Source organism: Coenobita brevimanus, chromosome 45 (genome assembly GCF_032717465.1).
Source record: "Coenobita brevimanus isolate Jiangsu-jjx chromosome 45, ASM3271746v2, whole genome shotgun sequence".
Taxonomy (NCBI): Eukaryota; Metazoa; Arthropoda; class Malacostraca; order Decapoda; family Coenobitidae; genus Coenobita; species Coenobita brevimanus.
The window spans coordinates 4,787,567-4,798,486 of NC_136998.1; the positions used below are offsets into that span (position 1 = coordinate 4,787,567).

Consider the following 10,920-nt stretch of genomic DNA (forward strand, 5'->3'; position numbering starts at 1 on the left):
AACCTGTAAAGACACCAGTCTTGGACCTGATACAATCACGTATAGTATGATCCAGCATCTTAATCAGAACAACCTGGTTAAGCTGTTAGCGTTGTACAATGAGCTTTGGGCGTCCCGAACTTTCTCAAACTCAAGGCACTTTGCGCATGTCTTACCTATACCCCAACAGTCTGGTCATCTTAATATGAAACCAACTTCATTTTGTCATATTGTGTTGACTTTTGTCTATGTAGGTCATAGCACAAATGGTTAATAATAGGTTTCTTTTTGTTTTAGAGTCAAAGAATTTGTAAAATTATGGACAATGAGGCTTCCGTAAATTCAAGTTCACTAGATCATTTAATGAATTTGGAGCACTGCATTTCGGAGGCATTTGCCAACGAAGAATTCATGACAGGGGTGTTCTTGGACATCCATAAAGCCATTGGCATGACTTTGCGACACTGTATATTAATGAAACTATTTTATTGTTTAATAGGTACTTTGCATATTTTTATTTCCATTTTTTTTAAGAGACAGAACGTTCTGTCAAACTACCCCGTAACGCAACATTGGATATATTTGTCCAAGAAAATGGGGTGCTCTCAGGGAAGTGTGCTTTGTCCCACTTTGCTTAGTATTATGATCAGTTATATTTTGTCATCAGCTCCCATCCTGAGAAATCTTAAATACTCACTCAAAGTTGACGATTGTGCAATATGGCACTCGTCCCGTAATGCACAATTTTCGGCTGGGCGGATTCCAGCAGCCCTTAATTCCGTCCACCAGTTGGCCTTGCAGTGGCTATTTAAATTTTCCATCCCTATGTGTGCCGCAGAAGTCTTTACCACTCGTAAAATCCCTGATTTGCGTTTGACATTGGATAATCAGACGGTACCTTTTCAAAAATTTTCAAAGATTTTGGGCCTCCAGTTTAACCACTAACTGAACATTGAATAATTCAACTGCTCGTTGTGATAAACCGTTAAGTGTCCTTAAGGGAGACCTGGTTGATCAAAATTATGTGACCTTTTTACTGTTTGGTGGTGTTTCTTATTCGGTGTATTATGTATATATTGTATAATTTAATTTGGATTGACAGTTGACGTATTTGAAATAGTTCCTGCTTCTAAACGTTCTGTTTCTTATATTGATGGCACCCGTATTAAACCATGGCCTCATCTGATAGTGCCCAGCTGATGAGTGCAAGTGTGCTTGCTTTCCATCATTTTGTATAAATTCTCTTATTAGGGCTGACAACTGACTTATATGGAATAGCTCCTGACTCCTCTGGTTCTCTCTCAGATAATGATCTCCCCTATATTAGTTTTCATGCCTCGATTGACGGTCAGCAGGCGAGGAGTTCAGGTGTGAAATGCAGAAAGGCATTACACATCTGCAGTCTATGATGTTCTCTTGATCGATGTATTTTTCCCATTAGTGTAGGTTTAGTTATTTCTATCATTAGGCTTTAGTTTAGGTTAGCGATTTGTCTGACAGGTTTATTAATGTTTCCTTTTTTCTCTCTGCATATTTCTATATATAAATTATCATCATCATCATCATCATCATCATCCGGACCTCTTTTCCCACCCAAGGGCAGGGTGAGGAGTGGCAGTGTCCAGACAGCACAAACTTGCCCAATCTAAATAGGCCACACTTCCATTCACTCATCATTCAAGCCCCCAGAATCCTGGCTCTACCGGATACGCCAAAAAACATTCACCACATTCTGCAGCTGCACACAAACGTATCCGGTTGAGTCAATCCGGATGCTGCCATGCTCACAAGGGGTGCCAAAATCCCTGATCATGCATTTCTAATCACAACATTCATCCAGCCACTCGATCTCTTGTCAGTTCCCTAGCGTCACCGACTTCCAAACCTCTCTTCCACAAACACTCATCCACCGTAATATCTCTCCACCTTCTCCTTGGCCTACCTCGTCTCCTCCCTCCTTCAAATTCGCTCAGGTAAACCTTTTTCACCACTCTGTTGTTATCCATTCTTTCCACATGACCATACCATCTCAGGACACTCTCCTCGATTCTGGTGTCCACCGACTTTCTCACTCCACACCTTTCACAAATCACACTATTTCGTATCCTATCATCCCTCTGTACTCCACATACATTCCTCAACAGTCACATCTCCACTGCTCTTACTCTTGACTTTTCATTTTAATGCCACACCATAGTCTCACACCCATAAGTTAGAGTTAGCACTAACACTCCCGCATGTAAGCCTCGTGTAGCTGCAACACTCAAGCCTCTGTTTCTTATCAAGGCCTTTATTGCACCAGCTACTTTTCTTCCTTGTGTCACTCTATTTTCAACTTCTTTTGCACATTTTCCTTTCTTTTCTATCGCTGTACCCAAGTATTTGAACTCTCACCAATTCCAGTCTCACTCCATTCACTGTGACATCACACTGGGAGTCACCTTTTCTCTCGGTAACCATCACTTTACTCTTCTCTACAATTCCTTTCAAGGCACGACGCTCACAGACATCAACGAAACTCTGCACTAGCCTACCAAGTTCCTGTCCGGTACTTGCAAATAGTACTGCAACTTCAGCATACAACAAATTTGGGATATTCCACCCATCACCAATCATTACCAACGCCATCCCTCTCCCCATTACTCGTGTTTTCTCTTCTCTCATCACCCCATCCGTATATATATTGAACAACCATGGGGACATCACACAACTTCGTCGCACGCCCACACCGATTGTGAACCATTCACTTAGATGCCCATTAACCCTTACACATGCTTCGCTACCATCATAAAAATTCTTGACAGCACCTAGCAGCTTACCATCTGCACCATACATGCACATAACTTTCCACAATCCCTATCTGTCTACTTCGTCGTATGCTTTTTCCAGATCCATGAATGCCATAAACAACTTATGGTCCTTCTCACAGGCCTTCCCTGCTATCTGTCTCACTGCAAATACTTGATCCATACATCCTCTGCCACTCCTAAAGCCACCCTGTTCATCACTTACTAGGACTTCTGATATCTCTCTTACTTTGTCTATAATAATTCTTCCATATACCTTCCCTACCACACTCAGTAAACTTATGCCACGATAACTCTTGCACTCACTTCGCTCACCTTTATTTTTGTGCAGGGGTACAATCACAGCCTTTTTCCACTCTGCATGCACAGTTTCACTCATCCATGCCTTCTTACATATCTCTAATAAGCACTTCATTCCACTCTCTCCATATATATATATATATATATATATATATATATATATCATTCATTGCCAGACGCCATGTATCCCAAATGGGGTGGCCAAGGGCTTAGAGTTAATTGTTTTACAGGGAGGGGCACTAATCCTCCACCAACCCCACTTGACACGTAGGGATGCCAACAGCATCTGGTGTTCCCAGGCGGTCACCCATCCAAGTACTAACCAGACCCAATATTGCTTAACTTCGCTGATCGGATGGGAAGCGGTGTACTCAACGTGGCATGGTCGTTGGCATATATATATATATATATATATATATATATATATATATATATATATATATATATGCAGATTGATGGTTTCCATTGACAAAACAAAGAGCATGGACACACAAACAGGAGGCGTGTAGAAAATTTGTGTATTTTATCAAATGAAGATTAAGTATAGTAATTTGTCATTAAAAAGTTATTAAAATCAGCCACTAAACTCAGTCACTAAAAAATAGTCACTCAAAATAGGCACTAGAACCAGCCACTAAAAACAGCCACTAAAAATAGCCACTAAAATAGCCACTAAAAATAGCCACTAAAATAGCCACTATATTCAGCCTCCAAAACTAGCCACGAAAATCAGCCACGAAAAATGGCCACTAAAAATGGCCACTACAATCAGCCACAAGAAATAGTTTTATGAAGTACAATAATTATATAATCTAAATTTAATTGACTTACATTTCTCTAGTTTTCTAGATCATCATATACATAAAATGTTTTTATTGTGGCTAAGGAAGAGGTGTGCTTCCTGTAAGTGATTGATAGCCACTGATAATCTGATATTCGGTATGAATTGTCAACAGTTGTCAGTTTCTCATCAAGCTGTGTGAAGTTTCAGTTGTCACGCTTTCGTATTTCGAAAAGCGTTGGTTTGCTTGAAGCAGTAACTAAAACCGTGTCATTGTTTCATAAATCTTTCTTCAACAGCGGTTTAAATTTATTGATGAAGTATTTTTCTTTGGACTTTCTTAATGTACGATCATCTTTATTACGTTTAGTTTTTTACTAAACTTTGGGGAACATTTTTTTTTTTTTACTCATTTTCCCACGTGTGTATTACATAAAATCCTTTACTAAGATCAATGTGGTCTCTATTAAGGGATAGTACGGAGCAGGAGATTTGAAGAGTCACCTATATAAATTCTCTTTGTTTCCACTGCAGTGAATTGCATAAATGCAGTCTCGTGTCCAGCATCACACATTTTCGTTAATTTTGAATGTATAGTTGACATAGGGAACAGTAAATTGGCTGCCTCAAGTTATTTCAGTTCAGAGTTTACATTTTTTTTTCTCACATTTTTTTTTTTTCACTTTGAAACACGGTATGTTATTAAAATTAGCCTTTGTTAAAATTCTTTTAAGATTACTAGGCTGGAACTTTGCTATGGGAGCCCCCACAAACTCCTGAAAGTCGCCAGTGTTCGCCGGATTACTAAATAGCGTGGGGTCACTACCTTCTCAGAGTTGGTTTACCTTCCATTAAAAAAATTCCCATTGGGATTATTACTCGTGCATAAGGCATTATACCAGTATTATTTTCATCTTAGATATTTTACTGATGCTCTAAACGAGATTTACTCTGAAACGTTCTCCACAGAGTTTACTAAAAGCCATTACAGCTTATTGTGTGTTTTTGCATTCAGCACATTTTTATCAAGTGTTATGAATCTCAGTTGTTGGAAAAATTTATCATACAGTTTCCAAAGATCGTAATCTTTCATTTGGCAAATCCTGACATGATTGTATCCATTATGCACTTAGTTATGGTAAGAATTGTACGGCCGAAATGTTACGTGGCCGAAATGTTACGTGGCCGAAATCAGCGACCCGAATTTTTAAAGGCGTGGTATTCCTCTTGCTTTGAGAGAACGACTCATTTCTCCTACAATCTATTTTTCCACATATATTTGAGTTGTGCAGTCGACCATGGCACTATATTTTCCGGATTAATTGCTTGATTTCAAACGGTGCGAGCGTCAGGTGTGGTGTACACACATCATCAGCGCCGCCTTGGGCCCCTGGTGGCAGGCACACAAACTATGCCACGCTGCCCATGAGAAAGCACCTCCATATGAGCGCAGTGAGTTCATACGATCTTCGATTGTGTAAGTACCATATTACCTTCATCTGTTATGTAAGATACAATTTTGTTATACCCATTTACCATTTTTCCTTACAAATGTACATTCATCACTTACAAACACGACAGTGATCAATACTCAGGCCTACTCGCATGTAGGCTGTCTCTAAACTTAGATGGACGCAACCTTCCATTTCTTATACAAGCGCGATTCCACCAAGGCAACATTTCGGCAACATGTGCCATGCTACATTGTCGCATAGGCCAAGTGTGTTCCAACCAGTTCAACACAAGGCAACATGTAGCATGCGACTGTGTGGCATGCAACATGTGGCAACAAGTTGCCCGTAGAACGTGACGCATGCGACAAGATTTAGCCTGTTGCCTAGTGTTGCCCGCCTTCCCACCAGTCGCGGGAAGGATTCGATGTTGAAAGCAACAAGATGAAATGGTCCCAAGAATAAAACCGTAGAATTTATAGAAGAATATAGAAAACTTGTGGTTCTATGGGATATACGCTTGGAACAATACAAGAATAAGCAGGCTAAACTAGATGCATTGCGGGGATTAGCCAAGAACATACACACACACACACACACACACACACACCCTCTCTCTTTCTCTCTCTCTCTCTTTCTCCGCCAGTCCTAATACTGTGCCAACACTAGCAATTTTTTTTTTCTGTTACATTATTCTCTCTATCTTGTCTCTTGTTAAGCTAAGGTACGGTACTTCAGATAATTTTTGCATTCATGCCTTCCTCTTGACGGCGGGCACGCTGCACCCGTGTTTCAATACATTCACACCTTTTTATAAGTTATTCTGCAGTGTGTGTGTGTGTGTGTGTGTGTGTGTGTGTGTGTGTGTGTGTGTGTGTGTGTGTGTGTTTTACACGGTATCTACTTATGTTTTTTTGTTAAGCTCTGTCTATCTACATATCTGTCTGTCTGTCTGTTACATCGTGTTGACAACTGGCTCGATTTTTGTTGAATCGGTGGAAAACGTTTTGTGGCATTCAACATAAACATTGGCATGTAGCATGCTACATGAAACAACAATGTTGACTTGTCGCAGTCAACATGTCTCCTGGTTGAATGCCGCATGCAACATACATGTTGAAAGCCAGGCAAATCGCTTGCTACATGTTGCCTGTGTTGCCCCCGATGGAATCGCACCTTAAGTTTGATAAAGAAGCCATTTTTTTCTCCAGTATTATATGTAGATGAATCAATAAATATCCTATTTTCGGTAAAGTAACACAAAAATTGTGTAACAGAGGGTCATTCAAGCTGACCCCACTTTTGCACTTTACATTAAGTTATCTGGCGAGAGGTGGCATTTTTTCCCAGTTTGTGGGGCCTTCCATTAGGGAGACATCTTTGTAAATACTGTTTCGAGTGATTTTCAAAAGACATTAATTGTGCATGAAACTTCTTTAAATTGATCATCATAATTTGGGTTATACTAGGTTGTTATACATGATATTGTTTGTATACCACTCGCTGTTTTTTATTGCTAGTTCCCTGAAGACAGGCTAAGGGTATTTGTTTTGCTGTTTCTGTACCATTTTTTTATTATGTTTTTAGGATATCCACGTTGCAAAAGAACATTTTGCAGTCCACTTAATCTTGTCTCCTTTAACTGAGTTCTGTAATTATTGTTCAAATCCTTCTTGCTAAATTAAATGGTATGTTGTTGTTTTTTTATGTGTCCGGGGTGAATATGTAGAATTGTAGGTTAGATAATGTTTAGTATCAGTTTCTTTATAATCAGTGTCAGTAATTAATTTATCCTGCATAATATGTTTTATGTCTGGGAAAGTGATTGTGTCTCCACTTGTATCACACATAAAATTTAGTTTTGGATATGAGTTATTCATGATGTTTATAATTGTTGAAGAATGTCAATCTCTGTCATCCCATATCATAGTAACATTGTTCAGGAATCACATGTAGTTCTTTTTCATTTTATCTGCTATTGTTTTACCAAAACTTGCTAACACCTGAGAGTATAATGTGTTTTCTAAACATCCTAACATAGGACTGGCATAATTTGGCATAAATTTTTTTCCCAATGCTGTTCCAGATACCTGTAAGTGTGTGTGTCCATTAATTCGAATGAGTTGTTTTCCAAAATTAAACTCCTTCCTTCTTTTATTAAGTTTGCAGGCATACGATTTGTATTAACATAGTGTTCATCAGTCCAGTAAGTGATAACTTCATATCCAAGTTCATGTCGAGTACTGCCATACAGATTACTACATCAAGTTACGAAAATTTCATTATTATCTAATTCAGTAGGAATTTTGTTTTAAAAAATCTAGATTGTTTTTAATGTACGAAGGTACATATTTTAGAAAGGGCTGCAGTATTATATCTAGTAAGTGACTTTGATGATTGGTAGGGCAAGCTGGTCCCGCAGTAATTGGTCTCACTTTAAGGTCTGCAGGGATTGATATGAAAATCACGTCTAAAGAGTGGCTCTTTTTCCCTCATACACACCACAAAGCCAGCCAGGAGACAGGACGTGTGTGCTGGGCAATCCCCAGGTCCTGTCCTTCCCTCTTACTGTTTTTTAACCAGCCCATATCCCACTGACCGGGCTAATGTATGGCCCAGCCTGCACTATAGGTGCAGGGAATCTTTAAGCAAACGAACGAACGTGGCCCTTTTATCAGTTTGGAATTGTGTTTTTTTGGTTAACCATAAATTAAGCTTGTCTCATATTCAGAATTGGTTAGGTATATTTAACTTCATCTTTAGTTAGCGTATTCTTATAATTATTAATTGTCTTCCTAATGATATTCATTGTGTTTTGGTCTTTATTTTTGGTATCTTTTCATATGTTTCTTGATCCTGGAAAATATCCATCACTTTTTATGCATAGAACGATGTATTCTTCTGTGCAATAGCTGACCCTTTATTAGTTTATTTAATTTCAGCATCAGTGCAGTTCCTTCGGGATTTTATAGCTTTTTCTCACCAGGTGTTAAATTGTAATATGGTTTACTTTTTGGACTGGTAATAGTAGATCGGCTTAGTGTGAGGAAATCAGTTGCACCATTGAGAATGGTTTTTGCCAGATTTTGGTTCCCACGTAGATTTAGGTTTTGCTAGTGATTCATTATTGAACACTTTGTTATGGAAAAATTCCTCTTGTCTTAGCTTTCGGCATAACAGTAGCATTATTTAATTCTTCGTGACAATTTTAGTCCCTTAGTAAGGATATTTCATTATCATTCAGTGTATAAGTTGAAAGGTTTATTATCCTTGGGTCTACTCTCTGAATTCCCTTCACTTCTCATTTCTCCTGAAAAAATTCTGATTACACATATGTGAATTATTTTTATGTAATAGGTCTTGTGAGGCAAAGAATTATTCCCTTGATGTACTAGGTCTTGTGAAGCAAAATTCAATATAAAGAAATTGTTCTATAATTCGTTCAGTCCTGGACCGTAATTATCTCTTTGTTTTCACTTGGTATGTTGTTATTATTATCGGGAGGTCTTGTATCATTTTTTTTAAATCTTTTATGGGTATAAGACTTGGGTCTTTTCTGCGGGGATGTCTGGAATGTGCCGTGCACGCCCCGCGGGGATAATCGCGCTCCAACTGACTTTTTAAAAATATTTGCCAAAAATCAGTTATTAGTCCTAGAATATTACAGTAACATAAGCTTATGGTACATACCTTCAGCTTTCTCCTGGGATGTTTTTTGAGCCTTCGTCGACTACCGTAGGACTTGTGGAGACTTCTGAATTTGGGTAACGAAATCTCCACTTTACACTCCCCGATACCCCGTAATATGGTTACCACTGCCTGATATTATCACTACAAACACTATTCTATGAATTTCAAGTAGTTTGGAGTCCATATTCTCCTCCAAAAAAAAACACTGTGAAGGCAATGTAAATTATGAGCACATACGAGCTTTCCACCCGCGCTCGTTCCCCGATGGTATTCTGTGGTAGAGCTGTCATTTATTATTCATAAACACACTCACACTTCATATTCCTAGTACTTTATTACACTTATATATATATATATATATATATATATATATATATATATAAAGTATAGATAGATAGATAGATAGATATAGATGGATTTATATATATATATATATATATATATATATATATATATATATATATATATATATATATATATATATACACAGTATTTATCCATAAGTTTCTTTCAGTACTAGTAGTTTATTTTCACTCCAGGCATTCACTTTCTCGTTCAGTAAACTAGCGTAGAGAGCGAATTTTTCACTTTCACCTTCATTACTGCAAGTATTTATACACGCAAGAGCATAGTTTTCACTTTAACTTTCATTACTCCAAGTATTTATACTCATATGCGTATATTACTAATTCCTTACATTTCTGTTTACATTTTCTATTTTATTTACATTATTTACATTTCTATTTTATTCACACTATGTTATGCACTGTCATTTGCAGTAACTTATAAAACTATTTTCCACTGTTCAGTTATATTTACATTCATTGCTTTCACTTGCTATTTACACATTATTTACACATTATTTACATTTCCACTTGCACTGTTTTAGAGTTACTAGAAAGATCATAGTCACTGTCCATCATTATCATTGATAAATTAGCCAGTTCACGTTCCACAGCAGAGTCACTTAGCCCTTTACCCCTTCCCACATGAGGTTTAGTAGGGGTAGAGGTCATAGAGCCCTTTGCAATGGGCTAAGAAGCGGCGGAATTCGACAGGTGCGATTCCGACATGGTTCATCTTGAAAGACGACAGTAAACTGAATGATGTGGCCTAAGGGCAGGGAAGGGTTGACAATGTCAGCATGGTGACAGCTGTTATTTTTTATGCTATGAAATGACTGGCAGGAAATCTAGACAATACATAATACATTAGGTTGTTCCAGGTGAATGTAAATATCACTTGGGCTTCTCCCTTCCTTTCTTATATATATTTTTATTACGAGAATAGGTCATACTGCATATTTGAACAGGAAATAAACAGGGAAATTTAGCGAATGAGTGCACGTGGGGTGTTGCCAGGTGATAATTAGCCCATGCCAGATGTATGGCGGTATCAATTAACTTTTTCTTTTATATATTTTTTTGTATAAGAATAGGGCATAGGGCACATTTCGATGGATAAAATGAGTGGAAAAATCTGTCCAGGCTTTGTGTAGCGCAGTGCGGCTGGGCAGGTGGGAGGAGAGGGTAATGGAGGGGAGGTAAGGAGGGGAGTCAAGGACAGGGGAAAAATGGCTAAATTGTCAAGAGTGGATGGGAGTACAGATGATATTAGCAGAACTGACTATTGCTGGGCATTGGTAGTACTGATAGATGATACAAGCCACCACTTGAAAGCCCGGGCGAATTAAAAATAAAACTGAATCACACAAGTGACTCCCCGCGATATGATCCCTCGTGCCCAAGCATCACAAAAGTGATGCCCCGTGATTAACACACATGCACATGCACTGTACAACATATAATATGACGATACAGTAATCTCGATTATCCAACGTAACAGAGCCGTCGGTGTATCCGGATACGGACGAAATCCAGGCACGGAGCAATATCCTACCTACCAATATCCT

General features: G+C 38.4%; 1 non-coding gene across 1 annotated transcript; it reads right to left on the minus strand.

The window, feature by feature from the left end:
* Positions 1-3,360: 3,360 nt before the first annotated feature.
* LOC145398553 (5S ribosomal RNA) lies at positions 3,361-3,479 on the minus strand. The gene has a single exon (XR_013897141.1). It is a non-coding gene; the product is annotated as a 5S ribosomal RNA (ribosomal RNA).
* Between the last annotated feature and the right edge of the window lie 7,441 nt (positions 3,480-10,920).